Raw genomic sequence first — 24872 nt, forward strand, 5'->3', positions numbered from 1 at the left:
CAAGGGTAAGTTTTTTTTTTGTGCTTGCACTACTGTGCTGCTTTTCAATATGGTCTTTTTCAGAGCCTTGTTAACAGTTAAAGAGGCAGTCCAGCATTTTTTTTTTTTTATCTCTGTAGGGTAGCCATTTAAGTATGATAGATTCAAAATCTGTCATTGCTGATGCTATGGCAATATATGATGCTATGGCAATGTCTGATGCTATGAGCAATATCTAGCACCTGCAGCTTAGTTTATAGGTATGGCAATGGCTTCGGTAAAATACACTGCAAGACTCATAATACTACATATGTGTCAGGAGACTGTGAGGATGAGATCACCAAAGGTCCTGGAAGCTGCACCAACTGCTTTAGCTAACACTGGGGATAATGGGTTCAGAGAGACCTACTTTTTGCACAGCAACATATGCTAGAAAAAAGAGGTCATACTATGATCTTGTGACTTATGGAAGAATACTTCTTTTTTCTGGAGGAAGGTGCTGTAATCCATCCCTTTCTGAAGACTGTAGTAGTCTATTAACACTTTCATGTTATAATGAACTAAATTGTACAAAATATAGACACAAACATAAATAATTTGTTTCAGCAGGTTTAAGATCTCATCCCATTCCCATGATCATTTGCATTCATAGCAGAAGCCACAATGTATAGCTGTATTTATCACATAACAGATACCATTGGTTCCATTGCGGTATCCATTGATTTGTTGGATGTGAACAAAGACTTGCAGATGTATCAAAGTTTATCATTACAATTAGCAAGTGAAATAAACTGTTCCAAGGTGTCTTTGTTATCGCTTTTGTTGCGATATCATTCTGTGTTACCAGATTCAAGTTAAAGATGGTTACATCTATGCATCGAATTATTGAAACAAATATAAAATGCCTCACACATTCCCTTTAACAAATCGGCAACTGTGTTCCGGGCTGTTAAATCACTTTTAAAGCTTCTTACTATAATAACACAATAAATAGTGAAAAACAAAGGACATCGGTAATATAAATGTAAGACTTGTGCGGTTTGTTTAAATTTATACCGCAATATTTTCCGACAAAGTTCTGTTGCTTTGTCTCCTTCTGAGCAAGTATATTGGATGGGCAATAATATATAGTAGGTATTTTGTTTACTATTGTTTTATTCATCAAGATGAATTTTAATTCATTTATTAATTTCATCAAATTATTTATACCATTACATGTAATAAGTAAGATACCTTGAGCCATTCAAAGTCATACTTGTATCAATAGATTATACAAAGGTGACAATGATAGCTGAATCTTTGCGCATAATGAGGTCGGCCCTAATAAGGTGTTTACATGATTAGAGCACAGACAGTGTAACTTCTGAGACCCTTCCCATGTCTAAACCTGCACGTCAAACTCTATTAGAGATTTTAAGGAATGATAATAAGGTAACTTTATCCCAGGTTAACGCAAAGTTAAAACAGAAGGATTAACCAAACCTCACGTTAGTTAAAATTGAATGCAAATCATATTCAGATAAGCTGAAGTACATGCTGTTTGTAATCCTCTTCCTTTCTCTCACACTAAAAGGCTTAATTTGAAATGTTCATTTTGCATTTCATTTACATATGATTATGTTAGGAAAACTGCCAGGCAGCCACGATGATGATGATGATGATGATGATGATGACAATGAAGATATTAACAAAGATGATGATGATTGTAATAATAATCTGCATATGCCAACGTTTAGTCTGTATTTAGTTATATCGGTTATTGTAGAGATACATGACTGTTCTATGTAAATAAAGTTACCTTTGGTTAATTGTCTCGACACAAGTTCTTGTTACTTAAAAGAACACTCCAGGAAAAACTGTATAGACATTAAAGGGAGTCTATCATTAGAAAATCACCTTTTCAACTAATGGCATGTTGGAATAGCCTTTAATAGCCTTCCATTATCTTCTTCTCATTCCGTTTCTGTAAAAATGTGTTTATTGTGATATGCAAATTACGTTCACTGAGCACAGAGGGTGTTCTCCCATACTCTGAGCACTACCGCGTCATAACCTCTCACCAACCCTTAGTTAATTCTGTTCACGCCCCTCTTCATGTTTTCCTGAACTATTGTCATTCATTGCTGTGCTATACACCGACTGTGTATGCTCTGATGCCATTTTGTGGTGGTCTGTTATGGATTTCTTCCAGATTAATGGTTATTTATCCAGATCACTTTTTACTACCATCTGTCTAACTGATGAGGATCCGTAAGTAAATGTTCTATTAAAGGGATTGCACCACTAGAACACGCCATATCAACCCAGCTTTGCAGATAGATAGGTTAAGGTCACCTGAATTAAACAGTGTTTTCCTATGGTGAATCTCTGCCTCTCTCTTCCAAGATAATGCTGTTTGTACAAATATGCAGATGAGCTCTTTGGACCAATGGGGGCATTGCTGCTAACCTCTTTGGAGCAATAGTAACACGCTCATTGCTCCAAATAACTAGTGTGCATATTGACAAAGAAGTATTGTACATAGGGTATGGTATTATCATCAATTTATATTTGGACCACTTGGGTTACCCAAGTGGTCCAAGCATATTGACAAAGGGATGATATTTTGGCAATGGAGGCACTGATTCGCAAGGGGAAGGTACAGGTTTGATTCAGGTAACCCTAATTTATTTATTTGCTGGGCTCTGATGACAGACTCCCTTTAACTCCAAATTTCCTAATAGGGTAAAGGACTTTGAAAATTGTTGTTCTTTTTTACTCATGGTAAGCTCAGCTATTACTTGAAAGAGTACGTTCCAGTTAATGCTGTAGAGTTGGAGTCTTGAAATTGATGTCAGACCATAATTTCAGGAGGAATAGAAATGTACGGACTCCAACTCAGAATAAAAATTAATAATTAATAATTAATAAATTAATAATAATAAATATAATCCATCATTAGTATTGTCAATTTATTTGCTTTTTGCATTTTTACTTGTATAGAACTTTAGTAAAATTTAGAAATTGTAATAATTTAAGTATGGGGTATGTTAAATTTAAGGTTGGGGTCAGTTTGGAGTTGGGAGTTAGCAGTTGGCTAGCTGACTCACTTATCAACCAATCTTGCACCATTTTTTGGGAAACACCATATTCAAGTTAAAAAAAAACAACGACCACACTTTTTAAGAATTAATATCTACTTGTAAATGTATAGTAGCCAAAAAAAAGCCAACTTGGAGAAAGCGCTTTGATGCCGCATATTTATATTTCATTTAATGTTCAGAATCATGGAACATGTCATTTTACCCTCTCCCCCATACACTTTTTAACATTGCCCTTTAAGACCACAAGAAGCAATATACAGCAAATGAATTATATATCAGTCTCTCTGTATAATTTCTCTAAATATATAAATTGCGCTTGAAAGAACCACTTACTGTTTCACATGATATAGATTCAACTATGTTGAAGTCAATGTAAATTTGATCTCTTGTCTCCGAGTAGATTATCATTCTCTGGATTTTGTGTTCTTTCTTTATGGGAAAAAGATAAACATGGTAATGAAATGATACTTCTTTGCAGATGGTTATTTAACTTAATAGAAAAAGACATTTAGCTTTAATCTTAAAGTCGGTGTGATCTTAATGGAAGTAAATTGATTATCTGATTAAAGGAGTTGACGTTACTGACTACTCATAGGAAGTGCAGAAAACTGTCTTCAAGTAACATTTAAAATATGAGCTACGGCAAGAAAATGTAATGAAATTCTATAATGGCGATATAGATATAGAAAAACGCTTTAAAACTTCCAAAAAGCCCTTTAAATAAATTAAAATTGAGATTGATATAACATATGAACATATTACACAATATGATATTCCAGCTCGCCCCAGCACCTTCTGTATTAGATACCTGCAGAGAAATGTGCCCTATTATCCATTCATTTGATTAGTATAGCTGAGGGGAACAAGTCAGAAAAATGGAATTTCCTAGTCAAAATCACACATGTCCAGAAGTTAAGCATAAAGCATTGAAAGAAAATTAAGCTGTAGCAAATGCATGGACACCTTCAGAGAACCTTTATTCTTCTAAGATTTGCAGCTCAACCTTTCTACTCTAGAGATGTTCAAGGTTTTAAAAGGTGTACTAAAAGTCTGAGATATTGTAAAAAAACAGAAAAAAAATCAGCTGTTAATTCCCCCGCTTCTTAATGATTGGCAGTATGGTACATGTGATCCAATGGTGGTGATAGTGATACCCACATGTATGGCACATGACTGCTGCATTAGTCACATTAGTGGGAGTACAGCGGGATCCAATGGATTGAAGCCCCCCCAAAAAAAGACCCCCGATGGCACTCACAATGTTTATTTGATTAATCAAATAAACAGTGTTACTTTCAATCGCTTGAGTGGTGAAGACATTGTGAGCGCCATCGGGGGTCTTTTTTCTTGGGCTTCAATCCATTGGATCTGCTGTACTTCCAGTATCTTCCAACAGCTCTTTCCACCAGGAGAGCTGTCTAATCCCAAGATGGCGAACCATTGTCTGGAGACTATTTTATCTAATTTGAGAGGACAATAGTCCTAGGAAATGTATGGGACCTTTTTGAGGACAAGTTTCCAAACGTGACCCAATTTAATATTTCCAAAAGAAAGCACAAGATATCTTTCTTTTTTGGTTCCTCTCCATCCAGCATTAGTCACATTTGCATATATGGCATGTCTTCATTACGAGTACAAAACTGGCAGGGTGTTAAAAATTTAATATATATTAATTAACAAAAATACATGTTGGAGCCAATTTAAACTTTATATACAATATATATTACTGCTTATAAATATCTCAATCCCACTGGAAATATTATAAGATAAAATAAGTTAATCCTTTAATAGTCCCACCAAGAGGAAATTCATTGTGTTACAGCAGCATGGATGATACAGTAATATAATTCAAGAAAGAACACATACAAGCTCATAGCAGATAGAAAAGATACTAGGAGTCATAGCAACTACAAAGAAAAGAAAGACTCAGGATCATTAAGTTCTCTGTGTGGAGTCATCTCCACCTAGCCTGATGTTGATTATACAGCCTGACGATGGTTAGGAGGAAGGATCTCCAGTAACGCTCCTTCTCACACTTGGGGTGAAGCAGTTGGTCACTGACAGTACTGCCCAGTGCTGTCACAATCTCATACATGGGGTGAGAGTTGTTCTCCAGCACGACACTCACTATGGACAGTATCTTCTGTCACCCACCACCTCTGCTGGGTCCAGGGAATTCCCCAGGACAGAGCTGGCCCTTCTAACCAGCCTGTTAATTCTATTTCTGTCCCTGGCAAAATGACAGAATTCCCCCTCTCATATGACAGCAGCAGCAAGTTTCCATGTTTTACAGTGATAAAGTTATATTTGAAATGACCATCCCCCACCCTCATTTTCTCTTCATTATGCACCAAATCCCTACACCATAGATAGAGAAAAGTAAGGGACAGGTCTCAATAGAGATGCAAAGTAAAGAACAGAGAAATGCAGGATTTCACAGAAAGGAGCCAACATTTGTTAATAAATTATATCACAAAGTGTATTAATGACACAAATGCTGGCAGAAGATCAAAAGCTTTCATGAGCAGTGGGAATCCCAGAATTTGGGTTACCACCAATCAGTTACACTGTTACCCTGGATAGGGGATATCTAACAGAATACCCTTAACCCTTTTAGGACCAAGAGTCTTTGATGCCCTACACTGCAATGTTTTTTTGTTTTTTTTTCCAAGGACGTATAAGGCTTAAAATAAGTAGTATTATCTGTTAACCAAGTTTAAATATTTTTTTTCTTTAGAAGTGAAAGAATGTTATAAAATGTGAAAGAATGTAAATTTTGCTTCTTTTACCTAAAACAAAAGTTTTTATATATACTATTGCATATAAATATATTAAAGTTAGACTTTTTAGTTCTTATGATCAGAGGTGCTACACATTTATATAGTTTTTCAACAAAAAATAGGTTTTATATGACTTTATATTCAGCATTACTTATTTTCTGGACCTCTAGTCCATGTGTATATTAAGCAGTAGTTTAGTATAGTAGAGGGCTGCAAACTGCTGGTGTTATCTCTAGCTGAGATAGGTGATGGGAGGGGGTGGCAGGGGAGCGAGTTCTGCTAGCACAGTGTGAATGGGAAGGCAATTTCACTTTACTATGATCACTATAAAGGGTTACATTTTGTAGATAAAAGTGATGATAAAAGTCCATAAAGCTTCTCTTATCACAGTGTAACTCCAGGACAGTGACTACAGACTGTATATTCCATCACTTATCACTCCTACAGGAGCAGCTATAAATCACAGGTGTTTAATGTTAAATAATGTGACTGCAACATCAGGCATCAGATAGAGCAACATAAATAGAAAGATTAGCAACATCTAGGGGTTAAGTTGACTACATTCATGATTGGTGCACACTGTTTACTATCACCCATATACTTCTCATTCATGAGCCTTGTACACTATGCACCGTATAAGATGTATTATCAATTCAGTTAAAAGCCTCTTTGGAAAGCGATAGAGACAAATTTTAATAAACTGATCGTTTTGCAAAAATATCACAATATTTGGCTATGAAGGAAAGCCAATAAAAAGCCGATGCAATACTATATGTACGGATTTAAGACATTACATTGCAACCTTTTTGAAAACATCTCTTAGAAGCAAACAAATTCAATGGGTATGAACTGGTCCAGTGACTTTGTTATATCACCATGTACTATAGATAACGTATGTTATTAGAATGAAACTTTAATTCCCAGAATAATGTAATTGTTTCAAAGTGCAGGAAATATTTTGTACCAAAGTTGCCTTTGCTGTGTTCCTGGAAAACTTTCAGCGCACTATACAACTTAGCTTCTTTCCCAGTTTTAACGGTTTTCTGACTTTCATTATCCATATTTCACTGAAACCTTTGCTTCTCTTACTGTCACATTACTTCTCGGCCCTTTATGTTGAGCTACAGAGTCTTCATGCTGAGCTGAAATGTGTGGAAGCAATTAGCTAGTATAACTACATGGTTTTTCAAGCATGGCCAGAGATTTGGGGTTAATTTATGACTAAGCGTTCATGCTTTGTTACACGTGTTGCTTTTTATATAGTCTGTGTGACTAGTAGAGTTTGACTTGCGTTTGAGAATTTCCCCTATCAGCGCTTTGCTTGTACGTATCATCCGAGTTCTGAACTCTAACATCAATCCTGTGCTTTGGCACCTCTCCATCGCAGACAAATAGCCATTCCTAGTGATATGGGAGTTTTCCGAGTCAACATAAACTCTACAGATTGATTTGTTATTTAACATGACTACCTTTAGTGCCTGTTCTTTCAGCTGCATAATTTCAGATGCTATTCCTGAGCCTTACTGTGTTGCAAGATAAAACTGTCTGATGTTAAATTATAATGCCATTAGTTGACATTCAAAAACTTTTTTCCCAAGGATTTATGATTATATCTAAACATCTAAAGCCTAAGAGAAGCCAAAATAATGTGTAAATGTAAGTAGAGAAAGGGATATACCGAAGCAGCGCAGCATATCAACTGGGTGCAAATCCAAAAAAGGGGATTAGGGTTTAACCAATCTGGAGATTTCAGGATCGATTTTAAAATCCGATTTCTGATAATTTTCCAGCCGATCCCGATTGTGATTGTGAAATTTGCTCGATCGCCAATCAGAATCCGATCTTTTCTGATCCCGATCACTCAACCGTAGTCAATGCTTCTCTATGGGAAAAGTCACTTTTAGGGTTGAGCCAATCTTGAGATAACCTCCGACCTCGATGCCGCTGGAAAAGATCGGGATCGGAATTTCGATCCCGATCGCTCAATCCTACTGGGGATTTTATTTTTTTTAACCTGGCTAAGTTTTTAATATTTCTGCAAACCACTATGCCACAAATTAAAGGAGTTTTTTCCAGGATTACCAAAAATTAGGCTATAAAGAAGAAATGGCAAAAAAAGACAACAAAAGACAGTACAATGCTCAACTGCAGTAGTCATAGTAATAGGTGGCACTGCACTGTCAGAGAAACATCAATACTACCAAAACAGAGTAGGAAATCATCATAGCTGTGGTGCTGGTGCAGCAAGGGATTTTTTTTTTTTTTTTTTGGGGGGGGGGGTTATTGCAGATATAGCTGTCTTTTTCGAGCCTAAGTCAAGAGTAGTTTGAAAAGGAATGAGAAATACAAAGGAAACTGTTTGAGGGTCCATTCACACAGAGTTTTTTGGCACTGATATTGATGCTGATTCCGCGTCAGAATCCATGTGAAAAAAACGCCTCCATTGACTTCAATGGGTTCCTATTTCTGCTAGAGGAAAAAAGAACCCATTGAAGTCAATGGGAGGCTTTTTTTGTGTGAATTTTGACGCGGATTCAGCCTCAAAATCAGTGCCAAAAAAACTCAGTGTGAATGGACCCATATATTTCCCCTCTGTTAAATACAGTCCTGGCTCTGGGGTAAAAGAAAACACAGTAAAATCTGCAACAGGAAAAGCAGCTTTTCCACGAAATGGGACCTTAGGCTTCAACTAATTTTTTCCTATCCAGGAAAAACCCTTAAAGGCTAGGCACCATGTGGCATAAGCACAGCAGAAAAAAATTCAGATTTATACTTACAACAAAGTGGATGGGATTCTAGCAAATCCCATAATCACTTTGCAAGAAAATATGCGCAGCGGACACACTGCGATTTCCAAAACCATTGCGGCTTTGGAAATTGCAACGTCAATTAGCCCTATGGAAATGTTGGTGGTTTCCCCATAGGTAAAATTGAAGCAGAAAATTTGTAGAGGAAATCTCTGCGAAGTTTGTATGAAAAGTGTTGCAGGAAAAATCATGATACGTTGCCACCATGGTTTTTCTCGCAGCGCTTTTTTGCTGCGGGATGCCAAGTAAAACCTTAGCCTAACAATTCCATGTTACCAACTGAAATAAAATTTCAGTCCGTGTAAAGCTTGGCTAATAGATTTGGGTCCTGTTTGCACCCTCCCTCTATTAACTCATAATCTCCTAATTTTCCAAGCAAAGAAATACCTTTACCGGGGTTAGAGAGTAGAGATGAGCGAACAGTGTTCTATCGAACACATGTTCGATCGGATATGAGGGTGTTCGCCATGTTCGAATCGAATCGAACACCGCGTGGTAAAGTGCGCCAAAATTCGATTCCCCTCCCACCTTCCCTGGCGCCTTTTTTGCACCAATAACAGCGCAGGGGAGGTGGGACAGGAACTACGACACCGGGGGCATTGAAAAAAATTGGAAAAAGTCATTGGCTGCCGAAATCAGGTGACCTCCATTTTAGACGAATAGTGGATTTCAAATCCGGGTCATATGAGAATGTGAACTTTGTGACTATGAGACAGGGATAGCTGTACAGGCAGGGATAGCTAGGGATAACCTTTATTTAGGGGGGAATGTTATTAAAAATAACTTTTTGGGGCTCTATCGGGTGTGTAATTGTGATTTTTGTGAGATAAACTTTTTCCCATAGGGATGCATTGGCCAGCGCTGATTGGCCAGAGTACGGAACTCGACCAATCAGCGCTGGCTCTGCTGGAGGAGGCGGAGACTAAGATCGCTCCACACCAGTCTCCATTCAGGTCCGACCTTAGACTCCGCCTCCTCCAGCAGAGCCAGCGCTGATTGGCCGAATTCCGTACTCTGGCCAATCAGCACTGGCTAATGCATTGTATTGGCGTGATGAAGCAGTGCTGAATGTGTGTGCTTAGCACACACATTCAGCTCTACTTCATCGGGCTAATAGAATGCATTGGCCAATCAGCGCTGGCCAATGCATTCTATTAGCTTGATGAAGCAGAGTGTGCACAAGGGTTCAAGCGCACCCTCGGCTCTGATGTAGCAGAGCCGAGGCTGCACAAGGGTTCAAGCGCACCCTCGGCTCTGATGTAGCAGAGCCGAGGGTGCACTTGAACCCTTGTGCACCCTCAGCTCTGCTACATCAGAGCCGAGGGTGCGCTTGAACCCTTGTGCAGCCTCGGCTCTGCTACATCAGAGCCGAGGGTGCGCTTGAACCCTTGTGCACCCTCGGCTCTGCTACATCAGAGCCGAGGGTGCGCTTGAACCCTTGTGCACACTCTGCTTCATCAAGCTAATAGAATGCATTGGCCAGCGCTGATTGAAGCAGAGCTGAATCTGTGTGCTTAGCTCAACTACTCCACCGGTGTAGTTGAGCTAAACATACACATTCAGCACTGCTTCATCACGCCAATAGAATGCATTGGCCAGCACTGATTGGCCAGAGTACGGAATTCAGCCAATCAGCGCTGGCTCTGCTGGAGGAGGCGGAGTCTAAGGTCGGACCTGAATGGAGACTGGTGTGGAGCGATCTTAGACTCCGCCTCCTCCAGCAGAGCCAGCGCTGATTGGTCGAGTTCCGTACTCTGGCCAATCAGCGCTGGCCAATGCATTCTATTAGCCCGATGAAGTAGAGCTGAATGTGTGTGCTTAGCACACACATTCAGCTCTACTTCATCGGGCTAATAGAATGCATTGGCCAATCAGCGCTGGCCAATGCATTCTATTAGCGTGAACTGAGTTTGCACAGGGGTTCTAGTGCACCCTCGGCTCTGCTACATCAGATTGCTACATCTGATGTAGCAGTGCCGAGTGTGCATCAGATGTGTAGTTGAGCAAAACTGACTCAGCACTGCTAAGTCTCTGCATTCGCATAGGAATGCATTGGCCAGCCTTCGGCCAATCAGCGCTGGCTCTGCCGGAGGAGGCGGAGTCTAAGGTCGGACCTGAATGGAGACTGGTGTGGAGCGATCTTAGACTCCGCCTCCTCCAACAGAGCCAGCGCTGATTGGTCGAGTTCTGTACTCTGGCCAATCAGCACTGGCCAATGCATTTCTATGGGGAAAAGTTAGCTTGCGAAAATCGCAAACTGACAGGGATTTCCATGAAATAAAGTGACTTTTATGCCCCCAGATATGCTTCCCCTGCTGTCCCAGTGTCATTCCAGGGTGTTGGTATCATTTCCTGGGGTGTCATAGTGGACTTGGTGACCCTCCAGACACGAATTTGGGTTTCCCCCTTAACGAGTTTATGTTCCCCATAGACTATAATGGGGTTCGAAACCCATTTGAACACTCGAACAGTGAGCGGCTGTTCGAATCGAATTTCGAACCTCGAACATTTTAGTGTTCGCTCATCTCTATTAGAGAGCACAAGATTGAATCCTTGTAAAATGCCGGACTCAAATACGGTTTATTAGCCAGATTTCCTTTCCAGTGTATTTTCCTCATTTGACTAATTTTGCGTATAGGAAGACTAATGGTGGATTTATGCTAAATAACTCAATAAATGTTTAATTCTCTATTTATAAAGGTTTCTAAATAAATATCCATAGAATATATTTAGTACCAGATGGTCAGCTGAAATCTAAAGCATTTGCATCAGTAATTTTGGATAAACTCCTTACTAATAAACAATTTATCTCGATTGTATCCAGCACTATACCTAGGCGGGCTGCACAGTAATGTTTTTCTACTAATCTTCTTTTTATCTTTTGTGCAGCAGAGCAATGAAGATTGTGTTTCTGATATGATTATCTACTTAGAGTATACTTGGCAATAATACAGATAGCATTAATCAGCATAGAAGGATTACTGGGTATAGTTTATAGTGGCTTACTGTTCTATTTACAGGGTGAAACCCAATAAGCCTATTAGTGTATTTCCATGTACATTTTTCAATTATACCAAACAACAATTTGTGACAATTTTCTGTATTGTTTACTTAGTTGCTCATCAATTATATTTTAGATGCTATGCAATTACTTAAATGCACTTTTGCTTGCTCTCATATTAGGAGGTACATCATTCATCATATACTAAATATTAATCTTTCAGAATAACATTTGCCTAATAGGCTTTGTGCAGCTGTTCATTTTTGTATAGTCATCCATGTGATTCAAATATGGCCATCACAAATTTGTATCTGAAATGCGGTAGACTGAGTATCAGATGGCTGGTGATACGAAAACTAATGTTTCATACACATTAATATTGCTTGAACCTGCAGATTTTGTTGGGAATGGTCAGCCATCTAATTTGTAGGGGTGTCTACGTGCTTTCCTGTAATGGCAGATGTCCAATCATTTTAACCTCAGGAGGATTTAATATACCACCAGGGATGTCTGGCAGCAGCTTACTCTATTTTCACCATTCATAGCAAATGCATGGTGTGTTGGGGAAGGAACAAACAAACATCTAAGTGTGTTAGGATTGGGTCCCACAGGTTGTCATCATAGCGCACAGCGCCACCTGCAGGTCAGTCTAACCATCCAGCTTTCACCCTACTGAGCATGCTCAGACTTTTGGAGCTGCTCACAAGCTAAATGCCATTTATTCCCTACTGAGCATGAGCGGTGAGGTCATGGCCACCGCCCCTATTGGGCGGGGACTTCCCTTTAAATAGTGTGTGCCGACGCCCGCCGGGTGCTCATACTTTGTTTTAAATTTCCTCAAAGTCCACGGAGTGAATGACAATAGTCAGGGATAGGATCCAGTATTCAGGCAGGTTGTCAGACTAGGCCTCTGTGTGAGGTTTCTCTGCTTCAATCTGGGTGCTGATAGTTAGGACCTGTAAACCCTGAACTGCTACATCTACACCAGGGCTAGGAGCGGTAGATGGCGTTCCAGCTTGTAGATCTGCAGCAGGTATGGTCTCTGAGATAGCCTATGTGTACTGTCTGACTTCATGTATGGCTCCCAGCTGTGTGCGGGAGCATGGGTGTGTGATGTCTCCAAGCTGTGTGCCGGAGTATGCAACCCCCCCCCCCCCTGAGGACTCCAAGCTGTGTGCAGGAGAATGTTCTAAAACTTCCGTGGTGGCCCCTAGCTGTTGCAGGGGTAAGTGTGTTTGCTGGCCTGGGGTGAGTGTTAACCGTTGGCAGCCATGTGTGTTTCACTTGTACTGGTGCACCTGGCCAGTGAGCTAAAATGGCAGGGTGTTAGTTGCACCTTTTTCACATTTAGTGTCGCACAGTACACACTGTTCACAATTTAGTTCTGGCTGCAGTGTCTTGCAGTAGTTCACATTGAGTCCAGGCTGCAGTGTCTTGCAGTAGTTCACATTTAGTCCAGGCTGCAGTGTCTTGCAGTAGTTCACATTGAGTCCAGGCTGCAGTGTCTTGCAGTAGTTCACATTGAGTCCACGCTGCAGTGTCTTTGCAGTAGTTCACATTGATTTTCACTCTGCAGTGTCTTTGCAGTAGTTCACATTGAGTTCAGACATACAGCTGCCCACCATTGGGCCTGTGGACCTCGCTGTAGTGTTCTACAGCTAAGGGGTTCTGTAGTTAAAAAAAATAAATAAATAAATAAATAAATATATATATATATATATATATATATATATATATACAGAACCGTAACAGTAAGTTTATGGTCAACTTATGACTAGCTTGTCAGTTATTCCTGTTTTGCAACATCATGCAAACCGAAAATAATGCAATAAGTATGCACATAATAAGTGAGTATGCTTGTAGCTCTGTGGAATTCTATTACTTATTATTAGAGGAATTGTACAGAACTAGAAAACATGGCTGCTTTCTTCTTCTGAGAAAGTGGCCTCACATCCTTCGATCACATATCAATGCTACAGCTTAGTCCTACTAAAATGAATGCATGGTAACGTGACCATGATGTCACTTCCTGAGAAACAGAAATCAGCCATGTTTTCTAACCTTGGACAACTCCTTTACTAGTGATCTGTAAGTATAAGAGCAGATAGTCATTTTCCTATGCTAAGAACTTCTATGAACTGCAAGACCTCCTTGCTTCATTTAAAACTAAGGGTTATGTCCATTACATTTGTGCTTTCCGCATCATGGGGGTTAGAGGCGCACCACTACAATGTGAAAAATCCTGGAAAAAATTAAATGGCCTTAAAAAAGTAAATACTTACAACTGACCTGTCTCCCAAAAATCCAGTGCTGGGCTGTGTCTTCTCCGGTCTTCCAGTCATGTGATTACTGCAGCAGTCAATGACTACAGCTGTATTACTAGCATCATGGCTGCTTTCACATTGTCCTATGTAAGTAAATAGAAACTGGGAGGACCAGAGAAAATACAATGCAGAAAATCGTGATGCAGAAGGGATCATTGTATATAAATTTTGAATGTTTTGAATTTTCATTCCATGTAAAATATGAAATATCACCCAAATCAACATATCCATGATAACCATAAGAATAATAGGGTAATAGCTATAGCAAGTGGGGTTAGCAGAGCATTCACCTTTGGTAGGAGGACGGAGGGCAAAATATCAAAAGTCATTCTGCCTTTGCTCTTTTGAAGGAAGTTAGCAGGGGAGATTGTTCCAAACATTTTGGAGAACTAAGCAGATATCTTCTGTGGCTGTAAGCTTGTCATGTCCTTTAGCTTCTTTATGTAATCTTAGAGAAATTTCATGATCTTGAAGTTAGGCATCTGTCGGGGCCATATTACCACTTTCAGGCGTCCTTGTTCTTTTTTACAGTGAAGATAGCTATTAATTCCATAAACTGTATATTTAGGGTCATCCTACTGTAGAATACATGTGGAACCAATGTGTATATTTATACATGTTCTGTAGGGCTTAATACCAGAGCGTTTGGACACAGATCATACTTTATGTATAATACGCTTGTTGAACTGTAAGACCACACCCTTCACTCTCTCTGAACAGGTCAGCTCAGTGTGGTACCACCCTTCCCAGTCTTCACACACAGACTATTATCAGGCCTTGATTAGTCAGCTGACCTCCCTGGTGTGGGTCTTTACCAAACACCCTTTAGCTGCCTGGCTGGGACATACCTGTCTAACCAGACCACACTTCCCAGACCACACCCTTCATTCTCTCACACAGTACATACTGTATATATATATATATATATATATATATATATATATATAGAGAGAGAGAGAGTACATTATGTTATGGCTACTTTGTTTCATGCACCTTAGCTTGTGCCTGTTCATGTTAATATTTAATTGATCATAGCTGAATATAGTAATTGAGGATGTTATATAAGATCATTGACACTTTCTTATATTACTGCAGGTATTGACGTAATATAACTATATCTCCTCTTATGCAGTTACTCATCTGACTTGTTTAATTGCTGTTACGATAACTATTATAGATCTTTATATACATTGCCAGTCTATATATTTTTGTAGTTTTGTTAAAGTAATGTCAGGTATATTATCATAGTTTATATAGATGCAATTATTGAATTTACAGATATGGTATATTTATTTCCATGCAGTGTATCTACACCTTTCTATCTGTGCTGGTAGTACTACCATACTATATAATCTCCTTTTTAGAAAGATAAAAGATTGATGACAGAAAATAACACAATCCATCTACTCAGCACTTCTATTATTATTTTGCATTTTAGGATAGACATGTATTCATCCCAGGCATGTTTAGATTCACTTACTTTATTTTTTTCCAACCACATCTGCTTGGCGTTTGCCTAACCCTCAACTACTCTTTCAGTAAAATATTTCCTGCATTGCTTCTGATCTCCCCTCATCAAAATTCACATTGTGCCCCTTTGTTCTTGTTTTTAGTTTTTTTTTAATTAAAAACATTTTGCTCCTGAACCTTATTTATACCTTTAACATATTTGAAGGTTTCACTCTTGCCCCTTTCTCTTCTTTCCTTAAGGCTATATAGATCAAGTTCCTTCCTGATAGGCTTTTTCTCTTACTTGTGGTTTAGTAATCTGCATATTTTTTCCTTTCTGCTCTTGCTGTAACTTTGATCAGATCTTCATGCTCTCAGTTCGTGGTGATCCTGTTGGTTTATGTAGACTTATGTGTTAATAGAAAGCAACCAGAAGAGCAGAGGGGCTTGGAGAATGTAACAATGTGAACAATTAGTTTATGACTACCGGAGGGTCCCTGTAAGCATTGTAGGTAATCTGTAGCCACAGATTAATATGTGTAATATCATCAGCTTTAAAATAATGTGTTATGGTTAGGGTTGAGAGATCGTGATTGGAAAAGATCGGATTCCAATTGGCTATCAAGTAAATTTCACGCTCACAATTGGGATTGGATGGAAAATGATCGGAAATCGTATTTTAAAATTGATACTGAAATCTCAAGATCGGCTCAACCCTACTCCATAAATATAAAGTAACTAGGGTTGAGCGATCGGGATTGGAAAAGATCGGATTCCGATCAGTGATCAAGTAAATTTCACGTTCACAATTGGGATCAGATGGAAAATTATCGGAAATCCAATTTTAAAAATCAATCCTGAAATCTCAAGATCGGCTCAACCCTACTACATAAACATAAAGTAACTAGGGTTGAGCGATCGGGATCGGAAAAAGATTGGATTCTGATCGGCGATCGAGTAAATTTCACGATTGGGATCGGATGGAAAATGATCGGAAATCCGATTTTAAAATCAATCCTGAAATCTCAAGATTGGCTCAACCCTACTCCATAAATATAAAGTAACTAGGGATGAGCGATCGGGATCGGAAAAAGATCGGATTCTGATCGGCAATTGAATAAATTTCACGATCGGGATCGGATGGAAAATGATCTGAAATCGGATTTTAAAATCGATCCTGAAATCTCAAAATCGGCCTAACCCTAGTTATGGTATCAACATGTAGGTACAATAGACAGGTGGAAGTCTGCACCAGAGGACTGGAAGACTAGATATTGTACACCATAGAAGACATAGACATCCACTGAATACAGTGAGTGTGTAATGTGCTATACAAATCACCATAAGGTGTATATTGGAATGCAATTGCTTATAAGATATATTGATGATGAGTATGATAGATAGATAGATAGATAGATAGATAGATAGATAGATAGATAGATAGATAGATAGATAGATGCAGGGGCACTTCTCATCCTGCAGGTAAACTATGTGAAATGTTGCTTTGGGAAGCAAGACATCGGTACAGTTCAAAGGTGAGAGGAATTTAATCACCAGCTGACTCCATCTGATCTTAAAGCTCTTGACAAAAAATAATTACAATTTTTCATAACCCAATATGTGATGTGTGATGTGAATCTTGTGCAGCGTAAAATGAAACACCAGTTCAAGTACACTAGTCCAATAATATCTTAGCTCTTATCGAATGGCATGAATTCAGAAAATTATTGTAAAGCAGCGATCAGACTTGTGACATGAGCAAAATAATCAAAATTGAATTTGTAATCTCGGTTATTGTATGTGAAATTGGTGCAGGTGATCAGTGTGTATTCTGCTCTAGAGATGAGTGAGCCTTTAATGTTTGATTCATGTTTGGGTTTCTTGTGTGAAAGTTTACTTGGGTTTTTTTTGCAACTTGCATATTATTAATCTTTATTAATGAAATACAAGCCAATTAATAATGAACAAGAGCGACTTTTAGAGGGAAAAAGAGACAGTGTTTTTAATGTACAGTATATAGTCTCACAGGAATTTTTGGATTCTGGCAAGAAAAAATAGTCAAATTACTCCAGAAATGTACAAAAAGAGTTCACTTGGCATAAGTAAATTGTCTGGTCTTGCTCTTGGACACACACAGTACAGAGTTTATTTTGACACATAAATACAGTGTAATACAGTAGTGCACACAGGTCATGGTATCAATGGGCACTGAGAATTCCTGACTGGCTGTTTGGGCAGCAGCTGCATCACGTGTCACTGACTACACACACAGTCTGTCTCTGCAACGCACTGCTGGATGCTCTAACAGTATTATCATGAGACAGACTCGCTTATTCTCTAATTGGTGTATTAAGTAATTCAACCCAAATCTTCCTCTCTAGTCCTGAGTCCACTAATCCCCTGAACCCAGCGCCGCACCTCCCATGAGGCGACCTGAAGCGACCGCTTCAGGCGGCGCTATGCCAGGGCCTCGGGAGGGCGGCATTTTTGCCTACCTAAGCCAGTCCAGGACAAGCTCTCCTGGGCTGGCTTAGCGTCACCGTGTCTGCAGCCTGACCCAGGAAGCGAGCGGTGTATTGGGGCGGCCCTGCTGGACGCAGCACTGCTCCAGCGGCCGCCCCTCACAGTCAGGCAGAGAGCAGGTCCTCTCCCTGCCTGCGAATGCCGCTCGCTCAGCTAGACCCCGCCCCCTTTCTGCTCGGCCCCTCCCCTTTCTGCTTGGCCCCACCTCTTTCTTGCGACCCCGACCCCTCCGGGGCGGCGGCTTTCTGACATCCGCTTCAGGCGCCAGAAATCCCAGGTTCACCCCTGCCTGAACCCCCCCACCACCAGCCCCACCTCCACCATCACTGTATTATCTGTATACTAGTGTTAGCCCTCTCAGTCTGTCTGATACCCTATCTCTTTAATCTCTCCCCACAAAATGGACACCTTCTCTATCTCCCTGGACTTTTGTACTGCCTATAACTCAGTGACCGTAGATCTGTACTATTGATTGGCTGACCTGTTATGAGTGCTATTACAAAGTATTGTGGGTGAGCCCGTCTGGTCTCTGAGGTCATGTGATCCCTTTCTGCATGTCTTTGTCATGGCGGCTACCATTTTAGTAAGTTTATTACAAATCAAATCACAAAATGTTAGAAATGACCCAGATTCACTTATATATAATTTGCACCCTCAGTACCATGTAATGTATTTCAGTCACCTTCTGCTAACCTCACTCATGTGTAGAGTATAAAAACTGCTCATTAGACTGTCCAGACTGATATCATAAGCATCTCCTTTTACAGCCTACAGCAAAACAAACTATTATTCCGATGTAGTCGCCAGTAGACATAGAATAATAGTGAAGTAAAAAGCACTTCCTGAATTAAAGGGATTCTATCACTAGAATTCTCTTTTTAAACTAAATCCACGTAAGAATAGCCATAGAAAGGCTATTCTTCTCTTACCTTTTTTATTCTGAACCGTGCCGCCGTTCCTTAAAAATATCTTTTTTCTTCCTTATGAAAATGAGTTTTGTCGCAGCACTGGGGGCGTTCCCCAGTGCTCAAACAGCATAGGGGGTGTCCCCATTGCTGCTTGAAAACTCTCCAGTGACGTCCTCTGTCTTCTTCTCTGCGTCCTGCCCATTCTCTTGCGCTCATCTTCATTTCTTCAAAAAGCGCCAACTGCGCATGTCTATTGGCCATTTTTCCTGTGGCCAAACAGGAGATGCCAAAAGGGACAAAAGGTTGTCCAATTATCACATATCTCCTCAATAGAGGGACATTTTTTTGGCCTCTCAAGACTCCAGGGTTGAAATGTGTAAATTTTTGTATGCCTGACTCACTTCTTTTTTAAAGGGATTATATCATTAGAATCCCTTTTTTAACTAAGTACATGTCAGAATAGCCTTAAGAAAGGCTATTCTTCTCTTACCTTTTTTTTTTCTGATCTGCGCACCCTGTGCTGTCCGAAAACTTTCCAGCAACTCCTCTGTCTTCTTCTCCAGACCGCTTCACTGGGTCATCGGCCTCATCTTCATCCAAAAGCATCAACTGTGCATGACATCGGCTATTTTCCTGTGGCCATACAGACTCTTGTGTAAGAGGCCACAAGAAAATAGTCGACGGACATATGCAGTCGGTGAAGAGGTGGTCAAGAGAAGAAGACAGTGTTATTGCTGTAGATTTTTCGGACAGCAAAGGGGAACCCCCTGTGTCGTCTGAAAACTTATTTACAAATGGAAGAAAGAAGAAATTCCTCAAGAACGGCGGTGCAGATCAGAAAAAGAAAGGTAAGAGAAAAATAGCCTGTATTTAGTTAAAAAAAGAGATTGTAATGATAGGATCCCTTTAAGCGCTTGTGTGCAATGCACTATTAAATTAGTGAAGGCTATATGATAAATAGATATTGTAGATATTGTGGATCTTGAAGGCGAAGAAACATCCCAATGTATTCTCACTAAAATGTCAAGGTCAGACTCACCCTAATAACTTTCTTAGAATTGTTTTATATAAGTTCCATATAGTTTCTAGTTTATAGACAATTGCTAACACCAGAAAAAATATGTAAAATCCTATCCGCCGAAACATTCATCATCATCTTAGAAGTTTGTGTGACTTTTATTTGCTTTAGTTGTAAAGTGTGTCAGTAATTAAAACCACATTACCGTGATTAATAATTAACGAACAAGCAGAGGAGTGGATACACCTCTGTAGACCTTGGGATGTATGCGTACAATTTACAAGGGTACGCTGGTTCCATTTAAATTCTGAAGTTCCTACAGATATGAAGGATGTTTCCACAATGTTTAAAGATCAGTGACTGATATGTATTACGCTTTGCGTTTTATGAATATTTCGAATGAGTGAAGATTTTAATGAGCTGTACAGCACTTGCTTCATTCTCTGTTGTCAGCCTCTCATGGGTGATATTCTAATGAAGTAATTAACCTCAATATTAAAAATAGCCTACTCTTTTTTCTTGATCAAATACAGTACATCTTTCATGCTCAGTTACCTAATATCCTTTGTCCCTTCAAAAAAAAAAAGGAATTAAGTTTATCTTCATGAAGCAGCCTGGGGATCGAATTCTGCAGTACGCCATTAGATTCTTTAATACTGTGTATTCCCAGTTAAAAGCTATATAGACGTAAATAATGCATTTGGTGCTAGATCTAAAGGCAGGCAGGTGATAGTTATGTAATTGGAAAGCTTGGAGAGGACATATATTAGTCAAGTTCAATCGCTTCTAAGTCTTAGTTATTTTTTCTTTTAACCAAAGCTTTACGTGTAGAACTCAAATTTTTCTTTTTATACATTTAGAATTTTACATTTTATTACTTTTGTCATTATATCTTGCCTTCACATCATCTCTGCCCACATGTAAGCGTTTTTTTTCTCTGCACATCATATCTCAAGATGCATGGAACAAGATAACCAGCTTTGTGAAAAACATTGTGACTTGGTGACACTGTCAAAACATGTCTATGATATGGATGTGTCCACACTGAATTCTAATTTGGGTAAAAGGAGTCTGTCACTAGATCCCAACATACCAACCCAACCTCACAGATGGAAAGGTTAAAGGGAGTCTCTCATTGGTTATATCAATTTTTAAATAAAACAAGAAAACAGGGTTAATTCAAAAATGGCGGCACTGATCAATGAATGAAAGGTATGTCTGGGATGGCCTTTCTAAAGGTTATGCAAAGGTCACCTGAATCCAATGGTGTCTTTCTCTTGTGAATTGGTGTCTCTATCAAAATGCATATTAGCTGTTTAGAGCAAAAAGGCTATGGTGCTTATTTCATTAAAGCAACGGCAATGTCCTCGTTGCTCAGATGACATCATTGGCCCAATTACATACTTTGCATATTGACAAAAAAAGCTATATTTGGCAACATAAACACTGATTCAGAATAGATAAACACAGATCGACTCAGGTGACCCTAACCTATTTGTGTGGCTGGGCTTTAATGCCCCGTTCCCACGGGGAGAAGATTGGCAGATTTTGGTCCTCAGAGTGACGCAGGAAGCCACGTCACATTAGGGCCAAAATGCACCTGCCACGACTGTCGCGGCTTCATACAGTCGCAGCTTCCCCCTCTGGAGTAGGCTCAAATTAATGGGTCTAGTCCGGATGGTGCTGCCGTGAGGCGGATACCAGGGCTGAATCAGCCACGGAGTCTGCCTGAAGAAAGGGCAACTCACTTCCACTGCGACTCACGGAAAAAAGTAAGTTGGCGGTCTACACAGACCTCCTTTGTGAGGGAGCGGATTATGCTGTGGATTCAGCGCCATTATCCACCCCCTCTTGCCCCGTGTGAACGAGCCCTTATGCTGGGTTCTGGTGAACAATTCCCTTTAAGCACCTTAATTTGACAAGATGCTAGCAAATGCCTTGAAAGGCGGCAGTTGACTACCTATCCTCTGGGATGTCTCTCCTAGCTACAAATAAGACAGATAGCATATCACTTTGTGATAACTTATCACACAATGCTATGCTTAGGAACACTGCTTGACTTGTGGTACTCAAAGTAGCAAAGAGGACAGTTAAGGAGCGACACATATATATACAGATGCAGTAAGGTTTAACTTGACTATCTGCATCATTATTACTTGCTGCAGCATGGTATCATATCAAAAGGGGTAAACACAGATAACATGAGCTGATACCCACCAAATGAATGAAACATGTACAATTGATAAGAAAAATGTATCATGTGATTAATTGGCTAGGAAAATATGAGCCAATGACTGATTTTACTGTTACTCAAATGTAGTTAATTGACTCATTACCATGTGTATATAAAAGTAAATCAACCCTTATATTGAACTAGTAGTATTGCAATATGGATGATCTAGCCTTAGAATAGGCCATCAATATCAGATTGGTGGCGGGCTAAGTCTTGGCACCTACGGTGTTAAGCTGTTTAATAAGCCATAGCCCTTTGTAGAGCTCTACATCTGTATGTCATCTGTATATGTGTATGTCATATTTTTAGTAGTAACTGTGCTATTTATTGCAACTTTGTAGCATTCAAATGAATAGAGCATTGCTGCCATACTCAGCACAGATTGGAAAAATATAGCTGTATATATCACTGTAATGAAAGACACGTTGATAGAACCCAATGGATCCCATTAAAAGTCAAAAAGGTCAGTCAGGTGGCTATAATATCCACTAAGTGGATATGGCATTGTGCTTTCTGTTATAAATGTAAGTCATGATGTAGATGTGAACAGAGCTCTAACAGTAGTACAATCAGGACTGAATCTGGAAGAATTATGTCCGAGAATTGTTCTATGCTTAAAACTCACAGTTATATCTTAGCTATTAAACAGTATTAAGATTCATTAAAATGTAGCCTCAACCAAAAATGAACGTTTCACATAAACAATAAAAAGACTTTAAAGAGGGTAACAAGAAAAGATACTGCATTTTTTTCACTTTAAAGAGAACCTATCACAAATGCTGTGTAATCTGCAGGCAGCATGTTATAGCAGACAGGGTAGGACAGGGTAGGACAGGGTACCGATGTATGCCCCACATGGGACAGGGGAACTGCGGTTTTCACCGCACTTCATCTATTTAACCACGAACTCCTCCTGATGAATTGTCCTGATACAAGGACATAGAAACGCGTTGAGGGGATTTATGATAGAAGTGCAGGCAGGTTATTGGCATTTGATTTTTAGCCTTATTATAGGTGAGCAGGCTGGGGAAATGTTATGCCCAATACCCTAGCTATACCTGCCAAATTGGTCAGAGCCTAAATGCAATTATATGGCTGTGACATATTACTTAACCCCTTATTTGCCATTATAGGGGTAGTGGTATGGTGGTACAGGGAACAGTAGCAAATTGACTAGCCAGTTTATCTAATAGGCTCATCTGATAACCAACCTGACCCCATATACCTGAGTATGCTGGACTAGTATTTTAGAATCCTTTTATGTTTATTTATTAAAAGTTATGTTTTAGAGTTACTCCCTCAGTGAAGTGTTTACTTAAAAGGAGTCATTGAGTCCAGTGGGCGGTCCTCACAGTGACTGACAGCTATCTCTGTATGCACAGTCACTGTGAGGACCGCCCACTGGACTCATTTACTCCTTCCAAGTATAGAAAGAGCAGGAAAATAAACTTATAAATGGCAGGTTATATTGAATCTTTACCAAGAAACTATACATCCATTTGCTCAGATCTGCTGTATAAAAAGCTATCTGCAGATAAGACTCTATTCTCATGTTGGCAGGTTCCCATTAAGCCATGATTTTCATGAGGGGTGAGGGAACCCTGTAACAATTTTGCATTAAATTGAATTTATGAAGAGAAAATAAGCTATTGTGTAAACCAAGATTTATAATTTTTTTTGGTGATATCATCACTAGAGAAGAGTGACTTTTTAAAAAATTTGATTCGGCAGCTTCGCCGAATTTTCTTTTATGATTTGATCCGAATTTTCTCATCGAATCGCGTTAAAAACGACTATTTCCTGGCTGCAGAGAGCCTGTATAGTAGTGTAGAACATTGTGTCTTGCGGTGGTTTTTAGTGATGTCCCACTAGGGGACCTGAATCAGTGATGCACGTGTATTGCAGTCTATAGAGGAAGACGCATAGGCTGACTTCCTCACTTCCGGGCAGGATTCACCAGGTATTTGGAAGCTACTAGCAGCTTGGTTTCACTAGACAGACCCCGGGCTGCAAAAGATGCATATCAGTACCCCTTCCATTTTTGCTAAGGGTGAAATATAGCATGGCAGAACCCCTTGGATGCTGTGGTCATGTTTGAGCATGTCATCCAAGGGGTTATAAGCTTATCTTCAAACGGGAGTTATGAGCAGGGTGTTAGCTGTCAGTTACAGCTAACACCCACTCCCAATGCCGTGAGTAGTAGTGAAAGGGTTAAAGGTTTGTGACACTACAGGGCTTACTGGCTGCTGACTGGCTGTACGCATGGTATTGTGGGTGATCTTGTGTTCCCAGAGTTCCCTGTCCCATGACTTAACATATGCAGCAGCCATTTTTAGAAAAAATGCGATTTTTTTTTTTTTTTTTACTACAAAGCATTAAGAAATCCAGATTTGATGCAAATCAAATATTTCCTGAAATTTGGATGGAATTTCACTTCAGTAGTTTTTATTCGCTCATCTCTAGTCATCACCACTTATAGTATATTTATCTACTGGAGTTTTCCCATTGGACACTAAGCCTAATAATAATCTGAAACTTACTGTTTTTTGGAGATCTCTTTTTAGTACTAATACCATTATTTTCACAGGCTGGATTACATGATAGCTAAAACCTATGTGTATATACATATAACCATCAGTACATATACTGTATATAACCATCATTCATTGATGATAGTCACAGCTAACCAGATTCCCTTCTCTGTAGAGACAGGGCATGTCCAGAAAACTTCCCATCAATGGTATTCTCAGACTACAGAGATTACCAT

General features: G+C 39.5%; 1 protein-coding gene across 2 annotated transcripts in view; it reads left to right on the forward strand.

Annotated features, from left to right (window-relative positions):
* Positions 1–24872, forward strand: part of ZNF385D (zinc finger protein 385D) — a 246336-nt gene that overhangs the window by 101489 nt on the left and 119975 nt on the right. The gene's annotated exons all lie outside the window — the stretch shown is intronic.

This window comes from Leptodactylus fuscus, chromosome 4 (assembly GCF_031893055.1).
Source record: "Leptodactylus fuscus isolate aLepFus1 chromosome 4, aLepFus1.hap2, whole genome shotgun sequence".
NCBI classification, from domain to species: domain Eukaryota; kingdom Metazoa; phylum Chordata; class Amphibia; order Anura; family Leptodactylidae; genus Leptodactylus; species Leptodactylus fuscus.